The sequence below is a fragment of the Oryx dammah genome, unplaced genomic scaffold (genome assembly GCF_014754425.2).
Source record: "Oryx dammah isolate SB20612 unplaced genomic scaffold, SCBI_Odam_1.1 HiC_scaffold_10, whole genome shotgun sequence".
NCBI lineage: Eukaryota > Metazoa > Chordata > Mammalia > Artiodactyla > Bovidae > Oryx > Oryx dammah.
The window spans coordinates 25899105-25922552 of record NW_024070194.1 but is presented as its reverse complement, the minus strand read 5'-3'; positions in this window follow the sequence as shown (position 1 = coordinate 25922552).

Below are 23448 nucleotides of genomic sequence, written 5' to 3'. Positions count from 1 at the left end.
TTAGTATTCCAATAACCCTCTTTTCCCTACTTCCTTTCTTGGCTTTGTTCAGCCACAGTAGATTTCATATGCCACTTAAGGAGCCTTAACTAACACAGCAACCCTACAGATGTGTGTTATATAGCTTAACATCACGTAGGTTGAGTGATGGCCCCCGAAAACCTAGGTCCATGTCGTAATCCCCAGAATCTGTGAATGTGACCTTATTTGCAAAAGAGGTCTTGAAGATACAGCTAAATTAAGGATCTTAACTTAATCCAGGAGATCATCCTGGATTAGCTGGGTGGGCCGTAAATCCAATGACAAGTTTCCTTATCCACAGAGAAGAAGGCCAGGTGAAGACAGAAACAGAGATGGAGAGATTTGTTGGTAGACACAGCCGAGGAATACTGGAACCAGGCAAAGATGGAAGAGGCCAAAAAAAATCCCCTAGAGTCTTCAAAGGAGGCATAGGACTGCCCCTACCTTGATTTTGCACTTTTGCCCTTTAGAACTATGAAAGGACAGATTTCTCTTAAGTCCCCAGGTTGTGGTCGTTTGTTACAGAAGTCATAGGACACTAACACAACATCCACCAGCCATTTTTTCATGTTCTGAGGATAAGATCTGCGGTGTGGGACAACTAAGCTTGTGTACCGCAACTACTGAGTCTGTACTGTAAAGCCTGGGAGCTGCAACCACTGAGGCCTGAGCGGCCTAGAGCCCATGCTCCGCAACAAGAGAAGCCCATGCACCACAACTAAAGAGTAGCCCCTCTCGCTGCAACTAGAGAAAGCCCATGAGCAGCCAAAGATTCACTCATTCATTCATTCATTCATTTTTTAAAAATTGAATGGGAGGTACAGAGATTTCCCATTTCTCCTGCCTTCACCTGTGTGTAGACTCCCCCAATATCAATATCCTCCATTAAAGTGGCACTTTATTAAAATTGATGATTCCACCCTGACACATCCTCATCATCCAAAGGTTGACACTTGCTGACACATCTACAGGTTGACACTTACTGTTGTATACTCTATTGATTTGAACAAATTTATAATTACATACCCACCTTTTCAGTATCATGCCCAGTAGTTTCACTGCCCTAAAAGTCATTTGTGCTTTACTTACTTATCTCTTCATCTCCCTTTAGCCCTGATAGCTTCTGACCTTTATACAGTCTCCTCGGGTTTGTGCATGCTAAGTCACTTCAGTCATGAACAACTCTTTGTGATCTTATGGACTGTAGCCCACCAGGCTTCTCTGTCCATGGGATTCTCCAGGCAAGAATACTGGAGTGGGTTGCCATGCCCTCCTCTTAGTGTTTCCACAGTCTTATCATTTTCCAGAATGTCATGTATTTGGAATCATACAATATGTAGCCTTTTCAGACTGGCATCTTACACTTAGTAATATGCATTTAAATCTCCTCCATGTTTTTTCATGGCTAGATAGCTCATTTCTTTTTAGTACTGAATACATTCTGTTGTTGAAATGTACTCCAGATTATTTATCCATGTGTCTACTGATTTCCCTTAGTGGGAAGTTTGTTAAAATTATTGTCCGAATTTATAACTGGGCTTTTTGTTTGTTTGTTTTCTTACTGTTGAGTTTTAAGAGTTCCTTCCATATTTTGGATAAGAATCCTTATCAGATATGTCTTTTACAAAGATTTTCTACCGGTCTGTGGCACATCTTTTTATTCTCTTGACGCCTTCTATTGCAGAGCAGAAATCCTCATTTTAATAAAGTCCAGCTTATCAATTATTTCTTTCACATCACTGAACTCAACGTCATTTGGATTTTTTTTTTCTTTGCCACACCGTGCAGTATGTGGGATCTTAGTTCCCAGACAAAGGACTGAATTTGTATCCCCTGCATTGAGAGCACGAAATCCTAACCACTGGACCCACGAGGAAATCTCTGGACTTTCTCTTATGTTATCTTCTAGGAATTTTATAGTTTTGTGTTTTACATCAAAGTCTGTGACCCATTTTGGGTTAATTTTTGTGAAGGGTATAAAGGCTGTGTCTAGATTGTTGTTGGGTTTTTTTTTTTTGCATGTACCAACCACTTGTTACAAGCATTCTCTTTTCTCCATTATATTGCTCTTCATTCTTTGTTAAAAATCAAGTGACACATTTATGTGGGTACATTTCTGCTCTGTCTATTCATTTCCATCACCTTGCTTGTCTATTCTTTTGCCAATATCACACTGCATGATTATCATAGCTTTATTGTAAGTCTTAAAGTCGGCTAACGTCACTCTTCTGACTTATTTATCTCCCTCAATATTGAGCTGCCTCTTCTGGGTCTTTTCTCTCTTTACATGAACTCTGGAGTCAGTTTGTCAATATCTACAAACTGAATTATTGGGATTTTGATCAAAATCGCAATGAATCTTTCAAACAAGTTGGAGAGAATTAATATCTTGACCTTATTCAATCTTCCAATCCATAAACATGGAATATCTCTCCATATTTAATTCTTTGATTTTGATCATCATAGTCTTTAGTTTTCCTTATATAGATCTTGTACATATTTTTTGTATGTTTGTTTTATACCAAAGCTCATCTCTTTTTTTGGTCTTACTGCAAATGATATTGTGTTTTTAATTTCGAAATCTACTCATTCATTGCTGGTATATAGGAAAGCAATTGCTTTTTGAACACTGAATTCTGCAATATTGCTATAATCACTTTTTATTAATACTTTCGGGAGTTTTTGTTGATTCTTTTATAGACAATCATGTCATCTGCAAATAGTGACAGTTTTATTTTTTCCTTCACAATCTGTATACCTTTTTATTTTATATTTGTGTGTGATAACCTTAGCTAGGAGTTGCAGATATTGAAAAACAGGGGGGTTATCTTTGCGTAGAATCTGATCTTAGTGCTGTGCTGTGCTCAATTGCTCAGTCATGTCCAACTCTTTGTGAGGAGCCCACCAGGCTCCTCTGTCCATGGAGTTTTCCAGGCAAGAATACTGGAGTAGGTTGTCATTTCCTACCCTTGGGGATCTTCCCCACAGAGATCAAGCCCACATCTCTTGTGTCTCCTGCATTTGCTGACAGATTCTTTCTTTACCACTGTGCCACCTGGTTAGCCCTGATCTTAGCGAGAAAGTTTCAAGTTTCTCACCGTTAAGTATGATATTAGCTGTAGAGGGTTTTGTTTTTTTTTTTTGGTAGATATTCTTTGCCAAATTGAGTAAGCTCAATTTCTAGTCTTAATTTACTGAAAGTTTTTATCATGAATGGGTTTTGGATTTTATCACCTGCTCTCTCTGCATCTGTTGATATAGTCACATGATTTTTCTTTTTTAGCTTGTTGATGATGTTGTGTTTTCAGTCTGACTCTTTTTGACCCCCATGGACTGTAGCACACTAGGCTTCCCTGTCCTTCACCACTTATACAATTGAGTACATTCATTTTTGAATGTTGAACCAAAATTTGCAGACTTGGCATAATCTCACATGGTCATGATTCAGAATTCTTTTTATACATTGTTAAGTTTGATGACTTAATGTTCTGTTGGTGATTTCTGCATCTATATTTATGGGAGATATAGATCTGTAGTTCTCTTTTTATTCTTTTGGCCATGTGGCATGTGGGGTCTTTGTTCCTGAACAGGGATTGAACTCATGTTCCCTGAAGTGGAAGCATAGAGTCTTAATCATTGAAGACTTAATCAGGGAAGTCCGTAGATGATTGATTTTAGATCTTTCTTCTCTTCAAATATATCTAGTCAATGCTGTAAGTTTTTTCTAAGCTCTGCATTCATTTCATCCCACAAATTTTGAAAAGTTGTATTTCATTTAGGCCAAAATTAAAATTTTTTCTCTTAAGATTTTTTTCTTAGGTCCTAGTGTTATTTACCATCTGAACTACCAGGGTTGGGAAGATCACCTGGAGGAGGCAATGGCAATCCATTCTATTATTCTTGCCTGGGAAATCCCAGGGACAGAGGAGCCTGGTGGGCTATGGTCCATAGGATGCCAAATAGCTGAACATGACTGAAGCGACTTAGCACTAGCACTAACGTTCTCTTTATCTGTGGTAACCTTCCTTACTCTGAAGTCTGCCTTGTCTGAAATTAATATAGCTGCCCCCATTTTGTAAATTAGCATTAACAGGCTATAGCTTTCTCTATCGATCTACTTTTTAAAAAATATTTACTTGGCCATGTTAGGTCTTAGAGCATGCAGGATCTAGTTCCTTGAATAGGGATCAAACCCAGGCCCCCTGCATTAGGAGCATGGAGTCTTAACCACTGAACCATCAGGGAAGTCCCTCTAGCTACTTACTTTTAATCTATATGTCTTTATGTTTAAAATGGGTTTCTTGCAGACAACATAAAGATAAGTAATGTTTTTAATCCACTGTGACTAGTTCTTTTAATTGGCATATTTAGACCATTGCTATTTAATGTGACTATTGATATTGTTGGATTAATTAAGGTCAATTGGATTAATCATTTGGATTCATTAGATCAATAAAAAATATGAAAAATAAAAGTTTGGATTTTTCACCTTTACTTATTTATTCTCCAGTGCTGTTCCTTTCTGTATGTGTGTCCAAGTTTCTGACCTATATTACTTTTCTTCTCTCTAAAGAACTTTTAACATTTCTTATGAGGCAGGTCTACTGGATCTACAAATATCTTCAACTTTTGTTTTTCTGAGAAAGTCTTCATTTCTCCTTCATTTCTGAAGGATCATTTCTGAGGGTACAGAATTTTAGGTTTGTGTTTCTTTTTCTCTAAACACACATATTTTATTCCACTCTCTTCTTGCTTGCATGGTTTCTGAGAAGAAGGTGAATGGAAATCTTTGATTTCCTATAGATAATGTGGTTTCATTCCTCTGGCTTCTTTCCAATTTTTTTTTTAAATCTTTTTTTGCCCTCAGCATGTGGGGTCTTATTTCCCCAACCAGAGACTGAATCCTGGTCCCAGGAGTGAAAGCACCAAGTCCTAACCTCTGGACCACAGGGAATTTCCTCTTTCTTTATTTTTATTTTCTTAAGTTTCAGTATGATATACCTAGGGTCGTCATGTTGTTGTTTTTATTGTGTTTGGTGGTCTCTGAGCTTCCTGGACGGAGAAGGCAATGGCGCCCCATTCCAGTACTCTTGCCTGGAGAATCCCATGGACTCAGGAGCCTGGTAGGCTGCAAGAGTCGGACACGACTGAGGGACTTCACTTTCACTTTTCACTTTCATGCATTGGAGAAGGAAATGGCAACCCATTCCAGTGTTCTTGCCTGGAGAATCCCAGGGACGGGGGAGCCTGGTGGGTTGCCGTCTATGGGGTCACACAGAGTCAGACACGACTAAAGCGACTTAGCAGCAGCAGCAGCAGAGCTTCCTGGACCTGTGCTTTTTTGTCTAACTTGGGGAAATTTTCATCATTCTTTAAAGTATCTCTTCTGTTTCTTTCCTCTCCTGGCTTTCCCATTAATGACTATGTTATACCTTTCATAGGTGTCTCACAGTTCATAGATACTCTGTTCTTTTTTTTTTTTTTTTTTCAGTGTTTTTTCTTTGCTTTTCAGTTTTGGAAGTTTCTATTGTCATAACCCCAGGTTCAGAGAGTCTCTCCTCAGCTGTGTCCAGTACTAATGATTCCATCAAAAGCATTCTTCCTTTCTGTTGTGGGGTGTTTTTTTTAAAAAAATAATTTCCATCATTTCTCTTTTACTCTTTGAGTGTCCATCTCTCTGCTTATGCTATTCTTATATTCTTGCATGCTGTCTACTTTTTTCATTAAAGCCTTTAGCCTATTTTTAAATTTTTAATATTTTTTAAAATTGAAATATAGTTCATTTACAATGTTGTTCATTTCTACTGTACAGCAAAATGATTCCATTGTACATATATATGTTTTTAAATATCCTTTTTATTTATGGTTTCTCATAGCATATTGGATATAGTTCTCTGTGCTATATAGTGTGTGTTAGTCCCTCAGTCATCTCTGACTCTGCAACCCCATGGATTGTAGCCCCCCCAGGTCCTCTGTCTATGGGATTCTCCAGGTACACCTATACAGTAGGATTCTCCAAGAATATCTATATAGTAGCACCCTACTATAGCTACTATACATATATATACCCATATAGGTATATATACTACTATAAGTACTACAGATATATATACTATATAGTAGGACCCTACTATGCTATATAGTACGACCCTCTCTAGTCCATATATAATAGCTTATATCTGCTAATCCCAACCCTCCCCCAACCCCCTCCCCCTTGGTAACCACAAATCTGTTCTCTATGTCCATGATTCTAATCCATAGATAGGTTCATCTCTGTCATATTTTAGATTCCACATGTAAGTAATGTCATATGGTATTTGTATTTGTCCTTCTGGCTTAGTACAATAATCTCTAGGTGCATCCATGTTGCTGCAAATGACATTATTTTGTTCTTTTTTTATGAAAGCCTTTAGCAGATTAAAAAAAAAGAGAGAGGGGAAAAAAAACCTCCTGATATGATAATTCCAACCTCCCTGCCATCCCTCTGGTTCTGATGTCTACTCTGTTTCCTTAAAATTGCATTTTTTACCTTTTAGTATGCCTTTTCATTTTTTGTTGAAAGCCAGCTTTCCAGGAGCTTCCCTATGGTTCAATGGTTAAGACTACACTTTCAATGCGTTGGGGGTGTGTGTGGGTGTTTGATGCCTGGTCTGTGGGTTTGATCCCTGGTTCTTGAGCTAAGATCTCATGCTGCCTGGTGTGGTTAAAAAAAAAAGCAAGTCAACTTTCAACATGCTGTCCTGGGTAAGGGACTTGCACGTCCTTCAGTAATGCTGAGGTATGACGTGGGGGTAAAGGGTTCTCCAGTCCTAGGTCTGGTCTTGGTCTTTGGTGAGCCTGTGTCCCTGGCTTAAGAGCTCTACCACTGCCTCCAGCACCGCTCCCTACCTCCGCCGGCTCTTAGGTGGGCTGGGAGGGCTAGAGGAGCCTGGAGTTGTGTATTTCCGCCCCCCGCCCCCTGCAGGCTACGCCTGGTAAAAGCCTAGCAAGTTGGGCTCTGCTAAAGTAGTTTCTTGGCATCCGGTCCCATCACTTCATGGGAAATAGATGGGGAAACAGTGGAAACAGTGTCAGACTTTATTTTTGGGGGCTCCAAAATCACTGCAGATGGTGACTGCAGCCATGAAATTAAAAGACGCTTACTCCTTGGAAGAAAAGTTATGACCAACCTAGATAGCATATTCAAAAGCAGAGACGTTACTTTGCCAACTAAGGTCCGTCTAGTCAAGGCTATGGTTTTCCCAGTGGTCATGTATGGATGTGAGAGTTGGACTGTGAAGAAGGCTGAGCGCCCAAGAATTGATGCTTTTGAACTGTGATGTTGGAGAAGACTCTTGAGAGTCCCTTGGACTGCAGGGAGATCCAACCAGCCCATTCTGAAGGAGATCAGCCCTGGGATTTCTTTGGAAGGAATGATGCTAAAGCTGAGACTCCAGTACTTAGGCCACCTCATGCGAAGAGTTGACTCATTGGAAAAGGCTCTGATGCTGGGAGGGATTGGGGGCAGGAGAAGAAGGGGACGACAGAGGATGAGATGGGCTGGATGGCATCACTGACTCAATGGACGTGAGTCTGAGTGAACTCCGGGAGTTGGTGATGGACAGGGAGGCCTGGCGTGCTGCGATTCATGGGGTCGCAAAGAGTCGGACACGACTGAGCCACTGAACTGAACTGAAAGTAGTTTCTCCTGAGCGCATGCCTTGTTAAATACCGGATGCTCTGGAATATTTAAACCTGGCTCCGCGCCTCCTCTTTCCAGTGGAAGGCGGGAGGGAACTTTTCTCTGGTGGTCACTGTGAGGACCGCAGTGTGAAGCTCCTGGAGGCAAAACCACGAAAGCTTGGGTGTTCTCATATCACTGGGTCCCCCTGAAGTCTTTAACTCTCAGAACTGTCTATACTGAGACTCCAGCAATTTGTCCAAAAAAGATGAGATTTTCCGAACTCGACTTTACTTGCCTAGGCGCTGGTTTCTGTGGAGGTTTCTGCTTGAGAAAGTTGTGATTCTGTCAGCCTGTGTGTCTTTCTAATCTGGGAGCCAAGACTGGCTGATTTTTCAGTTTGTTAAGTTTTTTACTTGTTCAGGATGGAGTGGTGACTTCTAAGCTTCTTACATGCCAGACAGGAAACCAAGAGTCCCATATTTTTTCTTCAAAAAATTATTTTGGCACTTATAGTTCCTTTGCCTTTACCAATAAAATTTTAGAGTCAGCATATATATTCCTACAAAAATCATTCTAGGATTTTGCTTGGTGTTTTAAAAAATTTATAGATCAATTTTGGTGGAATTACATCCTAATAACACTGAGTCTTCCAACCCATGAAGGCAAAAAATATCTTTGTTTACTTAGGTCTTATTTCTTTCATCAGGGTTTGGTATTTTTCAGCATGCAGGTCTTACACATATTTTGTTAGATTTTAGCCTGTACATTTCATGATTTTTTGTGTGTGTCCTTGTAAATGGTATTTTAAAAATATCCATTTTGTAATTGTTCATTGCTAGTGTCTAGAAATTTAATTGATTAAATTGACCTTGTAATATTGTGACCTTGCTAAATGCATTTATTAGTTCTAGAAGGTTTTTAAAAATAGAATCTTTATATTTTCCACATAGGCAATCATGTAATCTGTAACTCAGTTTTACTTTTTATCACCAACCTACATGACCTTTATTTCCACTGACTGTAGCCTCCAAAATGATGTTGAATAGAAGTGATGAGAGTGAACATTTTTGCATTGTTCTTGTTTTTAGGAGAAAAGCGTAAGTCTTTCACAGTTAAATGTAACATTACCTGTTGGTTTTCTGTAATTGCTTTCAGTGGTTTAAGGAAATTCATTGTATTCCTAGTTTGTGGAAAGATTTTTTTTAATGACAAATTAATGTTGAATTCTGTTAAATGCTTAAAAAAATTTTTTTTCACTTGCGTTGAGATGTTCATAGGGATTTTCTTCCTTGCTTTATTGAATTCCATATTGAATTAATCCATCTTTGAGTATGGAACCAATTTTGCATTCCCTGGGTAATCTAATCTCCTTTTCTTTTTCAGGATACATTATTCTTTTTATCTATTGATGGATTCAATTTGGTAATGTTTTGTTTACAATTTTTTTATTTGTGTTCAGGAGGGATATGGTCTGAAGGTTATTTTTTCTTGTAATATTTATCTCAGGTTTTGACAGTAAGTAGGGCCCTCAGAAATGAGTTAGAAAGCAATTGCTCTCTTCCATTTTCTGAGAGATTTTGTGAGAACGTATATTATTTCTCTTAAATGTTTGGTAGAATTCACCTCTGAATACATTTAGGCCTAGACTTCTGGTTTGGTTTGATTTAGGGTTTTGACGGGAAGGTTTTAAACTACAATGCAATTTATAGATTATATAGTGGACCATCTAGATCACCTGTTTCCTCTTTAGTGAGCTGAGGAAGTTTATATCTTTCAAAGAATCTGTCCATTTTATCTAATTATAAAATTTGTAGGTATAATGTTTAAAATACTTCCTTATCCTTTTAATGCTTCTATAGTGTAAGATCTTTCATTCTTTATTATGTTGGTAATTTATATCTTCTCTCTGCCTTTTTGTTTTCCTTAGTTAGGCTAGAGGTTTATAAGTTGTATTGATCTAAAGAACTACTTTCTGGTTTAATTGACTTTATAATTTTTCTGTTTTCAATTTCATTGGTTTCTACTTTTATCTGTATTATTTGCTTCTTTCTGCTTACTGTGTGTTTAAGGTTACTCTTTTTATTGCTTCTTAAGGTGATAGATCACTGACTTCTTTTTCCTGATATAAGTATTTAATGCTATCATTTTTTTCTCGAGGCACTATCTAGCTTCATTTTACTTTTGATTAGTTGTGTGTTCATTATCATTGAATTAAAAAAAATATTTTCCATTGCCCTTGAGACTTTTCCTTGACTTGTGGGTTATTTAGAAGTGTATTACTTAATTTCTAAATATTTGAGGGTATTAATACTTTTTGCTCTTAGTTTCTAGTTTAATTCCTTTGTGGCCAGAGAATATACTTTGTATGATTCCAGCTCTTCCAAATTTGTTGAGATTTGCTTTATTTCCCACGATATGGTCTAGCTTGGTGAGTGTTCCATGTGTCCTTGAAATAAACGTGTTCTGCTCTTGCTGTGTAGAGTGTTCTATCAACACCCCTTAGTTTTTCTTCTTTCAAAAGCATGTTAGTTGGGTTTTCTGTGTATTGACACTTACAGTGTTCCTACCAATACAGAATTATGGTTGCCCTGAGTCACTTTCCAGGCCTGGTTAGAACACAGAATGAGGTCCTCTGATTGGCACCCGTTTCACACCACTGGATGGAGCTGGAGATAACTTCCCTAAAGGCATCAGGGTGCCTGGCCAAACCAGTCATTGCTGACTGCATCTACCTCTTAGTTTTCATGTGTGCATGTACACATGTGTGTTTGCACAGACACTTGCTCATAATCCCGTATAAGGTTTAAAATTCCTCCATGTCCATCTCCTAGATAATTCCAGAATCTTGCTTACTTTCCAAATGAAGATAATGCAAAGTCATAGCCAATTAAAACACAGCTGCAAGCCTGGGTTCTCTGGGTGAGATACACACATGGCTTTTTGTTGTTGTTGTTCGGTTACTGAGTCATGTCTGACTCTTTGCAACTCCATGGACTGCAGCACGCCAGGCTTCCCTGTCCTTCGTTGTCTCCTGGAGTTTGCTCAAATTCATGTCCATTGAGTGGGTAATGCCATCCAACCATCTCACCCTCTGTTGCCCCCTTCTCCTCCTACCCTCAATCTTTCCCAACATCAGAGTTTTTTTCCCAGTGAGTTGGCTGTTCGAATCAGATGGCCAAAGTATTGGAGCTTCAGCTTCAGCATCAGTCCTTCCAATGAATATTCAGTATTGGTTCCTTTAGGACTGACTGATTTGATCATGTCTGAATAATAATCGTCCTGCTGCAGAAACCAAGGTACTACGTGATGAATGAACATACTCCTGCCCCTCCAAGGATCTCTTGGTGCAGAAAAACCCTAAAGAAATTTTCATGGCAGCTGTTACTTCTTACCTTCCTTGTTTATCAGACATGAGGCTTTTGGGAATTCCCTGGCAGTCCAGGGGAATTTTCACTGCTGAGGGTGAGGGTTCAATCCCTGGGCAGGGAAATGAGATCCTGCAAGCCACATGGCACAGTCAAAACAAACCAAAAAATGATGCTTTCAGTGTAACTGACCAGCTAGTGTAAGGTGTTTATTTAATGGGACCAATTTAAGCCCTAGAGTGAGAGAGGGCTTTGAGGAAGGACTGTAGAGGAATTAAGAAAACATTTGCTAAATCAAAGTACAGCACCAGTTTCCAGACAACATTGTTGCTTTTGTCGGGTAAGGAGAATCCACTTGATGAAGTTTGTGTTAATTCACTGACATCTTATGTGATGGGCTGTGTGGATTCAGTGGGGATGTCAATGAGAACCACCAAACATGCCCCTTTTAAATATTTGATGGTTATAACAATCCATATTTTTTATTCAAGAGGTGATACTGCTTTTTGACTGCTATTTTGAAAGGAAGGAGTTCCAGTGTTTTCTTCTTGACCTTGCATACCATAGAGACACTCCATGCCTTAGGAAGCCAGTCCAGGCTTTCTCCCTGAGGCTGACAATCCATCTCAGCTGTTGCTGTTTGAACAGAAAATAGCCTTTGGATGAACTTGCCATAATGCAGGAGACTGGGTTTGATCCCTCGGTTAGGAAAATCTCCTGGAGAAGGAAATGGCAACCCACTCCAGTAATCTTGCCTGGGAAATCCCATGGGCAGAGGGGCCTGGTGGGCTATAGTCCATGGAGTTGCAAAGAGTTGGACATGACTTAGCGACTAAACAACAACGAACTTGCCATAGGCACACTTGGTCCATTTATCTCTAGATCCACATAGCCCTCACTCCAGAAGGCAGACAATAGTGCTGCTCAAGGTTTATAGGATCCCAATAATTAGCATTAACTTGGAATAAGTATCCAGCAGACCAAAGATGTGAGTATGTTCATTCCTCTGGGGCACATTTCTCTTCAGGGAACATGAGGAAGCAGACTTATAATTTGCTATGATGCTTCGGTAGGTCTCAAGGCTACTTGACATCTACTTGAGTATAGATGGAGATTGAATCAGTGAAAGGACGCAGCATTAAGAATTACGTAGAATTTGTTGGTTTTTTTAAGTTGGGCATAGTCCCATTAGACCTGGACTTATTTTATGGGAGAAAAAATGAGTCATCTGTCACTTTAATTCCTGAGAACTTTATAATGAATTAATCACAGCTAAGATTGCTGGGCACCACACCAGTTCGTAAAGTTAAATAAACATACCTGTTCTGTTGCCAGTTACGATAACTAGGTCCACTTTACTTCTGGCAGGTAACACCTGGATCAGCCACCCTTGGTTCCACCCATCCCTGCTGTAATTGATCAGGAAGGACCATTGCAGCCCCCACCACCAGCAGCCTTCCCTAGTTAGGAAAACAGTCAATTAAAGCCCATTTTAAAAGACTAACATCTTTCTCTCCAGACCATTCCTCAAGGTGAAGGAACACATGGTCTTTCCAGGTCTAATGGGGGATGGAGAGGGGGTGGGAGATGGGGGCACTGGGGGAGTTCATTCAAGTTTCAGCATTCCTCTCTCCTGAAGTCTTTGAATCCTTTTCTCTATCTGATGCCAAAGTGTTACTGGCCTCCCCGTGTCACTTTGCACGGAGGAGTGTCCAGAACATTAGCTAAAACAGCAAACTGCAGAAGCAGCTGTCATGCCTTCCTAAAGAATGCACTCAAATCCCTAACCTCATTCCAATGGAAAAGAGAACCCCACCTTCCCTCTCCATGCACCCCAAGTCCATTCTCACTGGTACCTCCAAGGTGTGTACCTCTATGTGCTAGCCAGTTCCTGCCCGTCTTCCACAGTGTAATGCATTTTTCTTGTTTTGCATTTCACTCCCATACCACACTGGATTTGGATGCTGTTTCCCAGCCAAGCAAACCTTGGAGAGAGGAGGATGGGGGATGGTGTCTTTCCTGGGAAGGAGATGGTCTTAGGGAGAAGACCCTAAATAGTGAGGGGTGTTTCAGGGTGATGGGGTCTCAGGGAATCACAGACTATTCCTGCATGTTTTAATTTCATTTTCAGTTTGTTGGCCTTTCTCAACTACTGCTATAACTTTCAGTTAAATGTACTGTAGACAGTGAACTCGACAGTATACTCTGCAAGCCACAGGATCCATCTGTGATGGTTTGGTTTTCAGTGGTGTTGGGCCTCCTTATAGTCAGTTCAAAGGGCTTTGAACATAGAGAAAGGCTCTGGGATTCTATTCCCTTCCTCAAGATTTGGGCTACTGGTAATTTAAAGTTTGCTGATGCCGAGAGAGGCAGCCACTCTATTTCCCAGCTTCTGGATTTCTCACCCCCTTTAAATTGGCCTCTGGATACTATTGGGCTTCCCTGGTGGCTCAACTGGTGAAGAATCTGCCTGCAATGCGGGAGACCAGGGTTCAATCCCTGGATTGGGAAGATCCCCTGGAGCAGGGAACGGCTACCCACTCCAGTATTCTGGCCTGGAGAATCGCACGGACTGTGTAGTCCATGGGGTCGCACTGGATACTGTTAAGGGAAAAGGGTGTGTATAAGATGCTGCCTTATTTTATGGGGAAATAATGCTCACACCATATAATTCACCTTTTCAAAGTGTACGATTCAGTGGTTTTTAGTATATTCACAGTGTTGTACCACCATCACCACTGTTTAGTTCCAGAACATTCTCAGACCCCAAGAAGAAACCCTGTTACCATTAACAGCCACTTCCTTGTCTTCCCGCTTCCCAGCCTCCAACAACCACTAACTTACTTTCTCTATGGATTTTCCTTTTATGAACTTTTCCTGTAGATGGAATCATATAGTATGTGGCCTCTTATGACTGGCTTCTTTCAGTTACCGTGATATTTTCAAGGTTCAACCATGTTGTATTGTATATCAGTACTTCATTTCCTTTTCATGATTAAAAGATATTTCATCATATGAATAGACCACATTTTGTTTATTCACTAGGTGATGGTTATTTGTTTCCACTTTGGGGCTATTATCAGTAATGCTGGTAAGAACATTCATGTATAAATGTTTGTGTTAACATATTTTTATTTCTCTTGGATCTATGTCCAGGGGCAGAATTTCTGGGTTGTATGTAAACTCTTTGTTTAACTCTTTGAGGAATTGCCGATCTGTTTTCCAAAGCAGCTGCAGCATTTGCCATTCCCACAAACAATGTGTGAAGGTTTCAATTTCTTTGCATCCTTGTCAGCACTTGTTATTGTCCACCTTTGACTGTTGCCATATCAGTGGGTGTGGAGTATGTTGCCTTTTATGTAAAGATGAAGAGGAAAGAAGAATATAAACGTGTGTAATTACTTATTATTTTACAGAATAGCTCTGGGACATTACATGAGAAACTAGCAACCTTGATTTTCTTCCAGAGGGATCAGGAGCTGGTGGCTGAGGTGGAAGGGAGATTTTATACTCTCTGCCTTTCATGAACTTATTCCATTTTAGGTCATGTGAAAATAATTACCTGTACAAATAATGGAAAAAAAAACCCAATGAAATGAAGTTGAAGTTTAAAAAATAAAAATTACATTTATTGACATATAGCAAGGGTTGGCTTGCCTGGAGAATCCCATGGACAGAGGAGCCTGGCAGGCTATAGTCCATAGGGTTGCAAAGAGTCAGACACAACTGAATGACTGAGCACAAGCAAGGGTTGGCAACTATAGCTTGTGAACCAAATCTGACCTGCCTATTTTTGTGTTCTTACATTAAAAAAAAAATTGAAGTATAGTCAGTTTACAATGTTGTGTTAATTTCTGCTGTACGGCAAAATGATTCAGTTATGTGTGTGTGTATATATATGCACACATTCTTTTTCATATTCTTTTCCATTATGGTTTATCACAGGATAATGAATATAGTTCCCTATGCTATACAGTAGGATCTTAGTTGTTTATCCATCCTATAGATACAAGTGTGCATCTGTTAATCCCATCCATCCTTCCCCCAACCCCCTCCCCCATGGCCACCACTTGTCTGTTCTCTGAGTCTGTGAGTCTGTTTCTGTTTCATAAGTAGGTTCATTTGTGTTGTATTTTAGATTCCACGTAGATGTGATATCTGATCATATGTTGCTTTCCTCTGACTTCACTCAGTATGATAATCTCTAGGTCCATCGCTGTTGCTGCAAATGGCATTATTTCATTCTAAACAGTTTTAAATGGTTGAAAACAATAAAAAGAAGACTCTTTGGCGGCACATGAAAATTATTTGAAACTCAGGTTTCAATGTCCATAGACTTTTAAGGATACACAGCCGTGCTCATTTGTTTACATACTTTCTGTGGGTGTTTTCCTGCTACTGAAGCAAAGGTGAGTAATTGTAGCAGAGACTATGTGGTGCACTTGCGGTTTTATGCCAATGGTTGGAACAATGCAAATTGCAGTCACACAGTTAGAACTCGGCGGTACTTGGAGTGCCACACATGTTGCCAAACTGTGATTAAACAAAAAGTTTCCAGCGCTCATCATTACGTCAGAACAAGAAAAGAAGACCAAAGTGCACTGACTGTCATGCTTGTAAAGCATAATGGAGTGTGGGTTCTGTTGTTATTACATTACATGGCAAGATGTTGTGTTGTGTGATGACCCTAGAGCTGTGTTTAAAAACTACAGCATACATTAGTGGGCCCACAACCACACTAACCATTCATCCAAATATTCCCAAATCAAAGGGGAGGTTAGAAAGATTGGAAAATTTAGGATTGTCTATCTTGTGACAGAATTTCTCTTCAACACACATGAAAAAAAGAAAAAGAATCCGGTACCAAAATTGGTTGTCAGGGGGCTCATTTCTTAACCAAGAAAGAAGCCATTTATAAGCAGTAAGTTAATTAGATGGTGTTTGATTGCAACAGCTGAATAAATGGGTCCAGGAAACAAAATGTTTTTAAAGAATATTAGCCTCATACTGAGAATAGAAGCTTGAGGAATTTAGGACATTGGGAACAACTTAAAAACAGGGCAGATGTTACTACTCAGTTGGTGTTTATTTAAGGAGTCAGTGCTAACATAGAAGTGACAGCAGAATTAGCTTCTCTAAATAGATTGAAAATAGTCTCACCTGAAGTTACTCAAAGACATGGTGAGGGCTAAATCACTTCAGTCGTGTCTGACTCTCTTGTGACCCCATGGACTGTAGCCCACCAGGCTCTTCTGTCCATGGGATTCTCCAGGCAAGAATACTGGAGTGGGTTGCCATGCCCCCCTCCAGGGGATCTTCCCAGCCCAGGGTTCGAATAACCTGCGTGTCTTATGTCTCCTGCGTTGGCAGGTGGGTTCTTTACTATTGGGGCCACCTGGAAGGTCTCAAAGACATTAATAAAACACAAATTCAGCACAGCCTGAAGTAGAATCAACTAAGTTTGTGTTACAACCAGAGGTGTTAAAATACGTGTGCATCACACTGCACAAACTTCCAGTTATTTATAAGATGCGGAGTGCTGAAGGTGTGCGGCAGAAGAGGACTAGAGCTAACAGTAATATACTACACACAGGGAGGGTGAGAGTAAATCCTAAGAGTTCTCATCACAAGGAGAATTCCTCCCCTTCCTTCCTTCTTTTCTCCCTTTTTATTGTATCTGTATGAGAAGATATTCTGTTAACTGAGCTACAGTGGTCATCATTTCACAATATCTGTAAATCAAACCATCATACTGTGTATGCCTTAAATTTGTACAGATTGTGTACCAATTATTTCTCAATAAAACGGGAAAAAATATGGGTGGAACAGCAATTGGCTTGGCTGGAAAACATGCAAAGCTTGTGAAAATGTAAGGTGTTTATGGTAACTCACTGTACTATCAGCAGGTACTTCAAGGGAAATATCTGAATCTATCATGTGTTACTGAATCAGTATCAGTAGTGAGCTACATTCTTCTTGCGGACATGAACATCAGTTCTGTGACATTTTTGTTGGAACTGTAAGAGGAATATGCTGAACTCAGAATATTGTAACTTTGTTGTAACTCAGAAATTTGAAGGCTTATCATTAGCCAAGCTTTATCAAGATATTTTGAGCTCTGAGTCAAGACTAAAATTTTTCCGAATAAGAAGAACCTCTTTCCTTCAACCACTATTACAAATATTGAATGGCTTTGGAAACTGAATTTTGCTGTGGACTTGAAATTTTTTTTAATGAAATCCAACTAATATTTAAAAGGCTATATGGAGTTTATATGTAAAACATACTGTGGTTCAGTCATTTTAACTTTACTAACTAAAAGTGTTTGAATCACACATAATGTCAAGTTGTTTTACCTCTCATGCTTCAAGTTTGAAACAAGAGTGAAGATCTCAATTCTCAAAGGAACTCACAGTGTATTTAGTTTCTGAGTTGAAACTGCAGTTCAAGTAGTGTCTTTAGACTTCGATGCAAACTCAAAGGAAATCTACATATTCAAAAATTCATTTAACTCTTTAACTGAGGAGCTTCTACCCAATGTTCAATGGGAAGTGATTAACCTGTAATGCAATAATGTGCTAAATGGAAATGTCAGGAGAAGAACCTACTAGAATTCTGTGATTGCCTTGTATGTGATGAAGATGCTCGATTGAAATCACATGCTTGTGCACTGATGCCAGTTTTGGAGTGCCTGTCTGTGTGAAAGGGCATTTTCAAAGATGGAAAATGAAACCTCATCACAGATCAGCATTCACAGATGCATATTTGCATTTGATTATAGGGGACACTAACTTTGATCACCAACTAAGCAACCATTATCCCCCCTAAAAGTACCCCATTCTTCTCATTAGCAGGCCTATATGACAAAATTAGTTATTATATTTTGAATTTCATCAATTAAAAACTTGGTTTGTTTCTTCTCTTGTTGAATAAGTATGTACATCATTGAGATTGCTCTTCCTCCACAGAACCTAAAACGCTTACTATCAGATGCTTTCTTTAAAAGTTTACATGTTAGAGCAGTGAACCTTAACTTACTACAGAGCTACAGTAAATCAAAACAATGTTTGCTAACATTGTACTAGCATGTAGAGAGACCTATAGACCAATGAAATAGACTAGAAAGACCTGAAATAACCCACACATATATCATCAAAAGATTTTTGACAAGACTATCAAGATCATTCAGTGAGGAAAAGGGTAGTTTTTAACAAATGGTGCTGGACTCTTACCTAACACCATATAAAAAATTAACACAGAATGGATCAAATGTATGTAAGATATAAGACCCAAAGCTGTAAAAATCTTGGAAAACATAGGGCAAAATTTCACAGTGCTAGACTCAGCAATGATTTCTTGGACATGAACCAAAGACACAGCAATGAAAGAAAATAGAAAAATTGGACTTCCTAAAAATCTTGTAAAATTTTGGGCATCAGAAGACAAAGTTCTAAAATATATATTTTTCTAAAATATATAATCTACTATAGGTTGTAGGGAATGAATATAATTTCTTCCTTAAAGATTTAGTAGAATTTACCAGTGAGCCCATCTCAGGCTCTTGTTTTCTGTTTTGGAAGATTATTAATTCAATTTCTTTAATATAGATAGGTTCATTTAGATTGACTATTTTTTTCAGGTTGTCTACTCTTGCATGTATTTTAGTAGATTCTATCTTATAAGAAATTGGCCCATTTCATCATTATCAAATAATACTATTCCTTTTTTTTTAATCCTTTTTATGTGTATAGAATCTATAGTGAAGTCCTTATTGCCATAATGGATCTTTTCAAAGAACCAGCATTGGGTTCATTATTTTCCCTGTAGATTTCCTGTTTTCAATTTCATTTATTTCTGCTCAAATTCTTCATTTTCTTCTGCTCACTGTCATTTCTTTCTTTTTTCTCTCTATTTTCCTAATTTGGAAGCTAAGATGATTGATTTTAGATCTTCTGTCTTTGCTAATGTATGTATTCAATGCTTTAAATTTCCCTCTGAGCTCTGCTTGTGCTGCATCCCACAAATTTTGGTAAGCTGTGTTTTCATTTTCACATATTTCCAATTATCTGTTGAGATTTGTTCTTACTCTCGTGTGTTGTTTAGAAGTGTTTTGTTCAGTCACAGGGGTTTTCCAGTCATCTTTCTGTTCTTGATCTCTAGTTTAATTCCACTGGGTTCTGAATGTCTTATGGTATGATTTCTCTTCAATTTGGGAAGATGTGTTTTATGTCCCAGAATGGGGTCTCTCTTAATGAATGTTCCGTGACAAATTGAGAAGAAACTACTGTTGTTGGATGATGAGTCCAAGGATGTCAGTTATATCCAGTTGATGGCTAGTGTTAAGTTCAGCTGTGTCCTTTCTGATTTTCTGTTGGCTGAATCTATTTCTCATAGAGGTGTGTTACGTCTCCAACTATGATAGTGGGTTTATCTGTTTCTCTTTGTAGTTCTATTAGTTTTTTCCTCATATTGTTTGATGCTCTGTTGTTTGATACACATGTACATTGAGGACTGTTACATCTTCTTGGAGAATTGTGTATCATTATGTAATACCCTTCTTTATCCCTAGTTCAATTCAGTTCAGTTGCTCAGTCGTGCCCAACTCTTTGTGACCCCATGAATCGCAGCACACCAGGCCTCCCTGTCCATCACCAACTCCCGGAGTTCACTCAGACTCATGTGCATCGAGTGGGTGATGCCATCCAGCCAACTCATCCTCTGTCATCCCCTTCTCCTCCTGCCCCCAATCCCTCCCAGCATTAGGGTCTTTTCCAATGAATCAACTCTTCACATGTGATGGCCAAAGTACTGGAGTTTCAGCTTTAGCATCATTCCTTGCAAAGAAATCCCAGGGCTCATCTCCTTTAGGATGGACTGGTTGGATCTCCTTGCAGTCCAAGGGACTCTCAAGAATCTTCTCCAACAACACAGTTCAAAAGCATCAATTCTTCGGCACTCAGCTTTCTTCACAGTCCAATTCTCACAGCCATACATGACCATTGGAAAAACCATAGCCTTGACTAGATGGACCTTAGTCGGCAAAGTAATGTCTCTGCTTTTGAATATGCTATCTAGGTTTGTCATAACTTTCCTTCCAAGGAGTAAGCATCTTTTAATTTCATGGCTGCAATCACCATCTGCAGTGATTTTGGAGCCCCCAAAAATAAAGTCTGACACTGTTTCCACTGTTTCCCCATCTATTTGCCATGAAGTGATGGGGCCAGATGCCATGATCTTCGTTTTCTGAATGTTGAGCTTTAGGCCAACTTTTTCACTCTCCTCTTTCATCAAGAGGCTCTTTAGTTCCTCTTCACTTTCTACCATAAAGCTTTCTTTAAAGTCAGCTCTGTCTAAAACAAATATAGCTACTCCTGCTTTCTTTTGTTTAGTGTTAGCATAGTATATTTTCCTTCATCCATTTACAGTTGACCTTTGAACAACTTGGGTATAGGGGAGCTGACCTTCTGTGCAGTCAAAAATCCAGGTACAACTTTCCAATTGACTCACCATATCAATGAATTCGAACAGCCCTGGATCATGTAGTACTGTAGTATATACTTTGTGAAAGAAATCTGCATATAGTGGACCTATGCAGTTCAAGCCCATGTTGTTCAAGGATCAACTGTACTTTAAATCTCTGTATCTCTTATGTTTAAAGAGGATCTCCTGTAAACAACATATACTTTGATCTTTTTGTTCGCTTTTATCCACTCTGACAATCTGTTTTTTAATTGGTACAGTTAGACCACTAATGTTCAAAGTGATTATTGATATAGTTGGATTAATATTTATTATATTCCTTAATGTCTTCTATTTGTTGCCTTTGCTTTTGTTCCTATTTTTATATGTCTTTTGTCAATTCAATTGAGTATTTAAATAATTCCATTTTTCTCTATTTTCTTAGCTTATCAGTTACACTTTTTTCCCCAGCTGTTTTTGGTAGTTGTCATAGAGTTTGCAACATATGTAGGTTCAATCCCTGGGTCAGAAATGGCAACCCACTCCAGTATTCTTGCCTGGAAATTCTTGTGGACAGAGGCGCCTGGCAGGCTACAGTTACAACCAATCCAAATTCTTTATCAAATAACATTATACCATTTCACAGGTAGTATGAATTCCTTATAATTAAAAATTATTCATGATTTCTTCCTCCTACCCCTGTATTACTGCTATCATTCATTTTGTTTATACCTGATCACATATAAACATATATGCACATTAACAGACATAGTCAAATATATTGTTGCTATTATTATTTTGAACAAAGTATTATCTGTTAGCTATACTAAGAACATGAAAAATAGAAGTTTTGTAACTTCCCTGACAGTCCAGTAGTTAAGACCCCATTCTTCCAATGCAGGGGTGAGAGTTCAATTCCTGGTTAGGAACTAAGATCCTACATGCCTCGAGGCCCAGCCAAGTTAAAAAAAAATAGAAAGTATTTATTTTCACTATTTCTACTTCAATGCTCTTCCTTACTTTATGTAGACTACTTTATTTTCCTTCTTTTCAAATAACTTTTAATAGTTCTTGCAAGACAGGTCTGCTGGCAACAGAGTTCCTTACTTTTTTGTTTGCTTGTTTCTCTGAGAAAATCTTTTATTTCTCCTTAATTTCTTAAGGATAACATCCCAGAATAAAGAATTGTAGGTTAGTGGGGTTTTCTCTTAACACTTTAAATAATTCGTTTTACTCTCTTCTTGCTTGTATGAGAAGTATAATTCTTACCTTTTTTCCCCTCTTTAGTTAAGATGGGCTTCTCCCCCAACCCTTTACCCACCTCTGGCTTTTTCAGGATTTTCTATGCATCTTTGATTTTCTGTAGTTTGGAAATGATCTATCTTGGTGTAGGGGTTATCTGGGGATGGCGTGGGGAGAGGAGTTGGCATTTATCCTAATTGGTGTTCTGAGCTTCCTGGATGGGTGGCCTGCTGACATTAATTTAGGGAAATTCTTGAAAGTATCGTTTCAAATATATCTCTGCTCTTTTTATCTTTTTCTTCTCCTGGTATTCCATGGAGATAGGTATTCCAACTACAGTCTTTGTCCTCTTTGCTTTTCAGGTTTTCAAGATTCTATCTGTAAAAGAATCCACCAGCCAATGCAGGAGACACAGGTTTGATCCTTGAGTTGGGAAGATCCTCTGGAGAAGGGAAGGGCAACCCACTCCAGTATTCTCACCTGGAAAAAATCCCATGGACAGAGGAAACTCGTGGGCTACAGTCCAGAGGGTCACAAAGAGCTGGACGTAACTTAGCTACTTAATACAACAAATTGGTACATCCTACAGCTCAGAGACTCTTCCTGGAATCATGTTGTCTTCCAGTGAGCCCATCATCAAAGGTATTCTTCATTTCTGTTACAGTTTTTTTTTTTTTACTCTAGCGTTTCTTTTTAGTTCTCTCTTAAGATTTGCATCTCTCTGTTGACATTTTCATCTGTTCTTCCGTACTGTCTACTTTATCCATTAGAGCTCTTAGTATATTAATTGTTTTACATTCCTGGTCTGATAATTCCAACATCCCTGCCATGTTTAGTTCTGATGCTTGCTCCCATCTCTTCAGATTGTGATTTTTGCCATTTGGTATGCCTTTTTAAATTTTCATCTCTGCAGGTGTTTCTTTTCTTGATAGGCAGATATGATGTACTGGGTAAAAAGAAAAGCTGTAAATAGCCCTTTAGTAACATGGTGGTGAGGAGTAGGGGAGGGGAAGGGTCCTGTAGCCTGTGATTAAGTCTTTCGTGAGATTGTGTCTCTGGACCATGAAGTTCACCCGTGTTTCTCCATTTTTCGTCTCCACACTTGAGCTCAGTTCAGTCACTCAGTCCATGGGGTCACTCTTTGCGACCCCATGGACTGCCACATGCCAGGCTTCCCTGTCCATCACCAATTCCCGGAGCTTGCTCAAATTCATGTCCATTGAGTCAGTGATGCCATCCAACCATCTCATCTTCTTTCTTCCCCTTCTCCTGCCTTTTCATCCCAACATCAGGGTCTTTTCCAATGAGTCAGCTCTTCGCATCAGATGGCCTAAGTATTGGAGCTTCAGCATCAGTCCTTTCAGTGAACATTCAGGACTGATTTCATTTAGGATTGACTGGTTTGATCTCCTTACACTTAGGCTGAACCAAATGACCCAGTGGACTACAGTTGGGTGTTTCCCTTCCCCAGGTGCTGGTTACTTGCTTTCCCTGAGGGTCAGGCCTTGTTAAGAAGAACAGATCATCCTGAGTATTTTAAATGGTTCCTTTCCCCCTCTCCATGCTGGTCGCCTGAGGGGATTCTTCTCAGATACTTGTTAATACTAGGGGAAACAGGTGGAGCTACTGCTGGTAAACCTTATGATATTTGGGTCCCCCTACCACTGCTGAGCTCCTGCTGGTGAATCTCATGATATT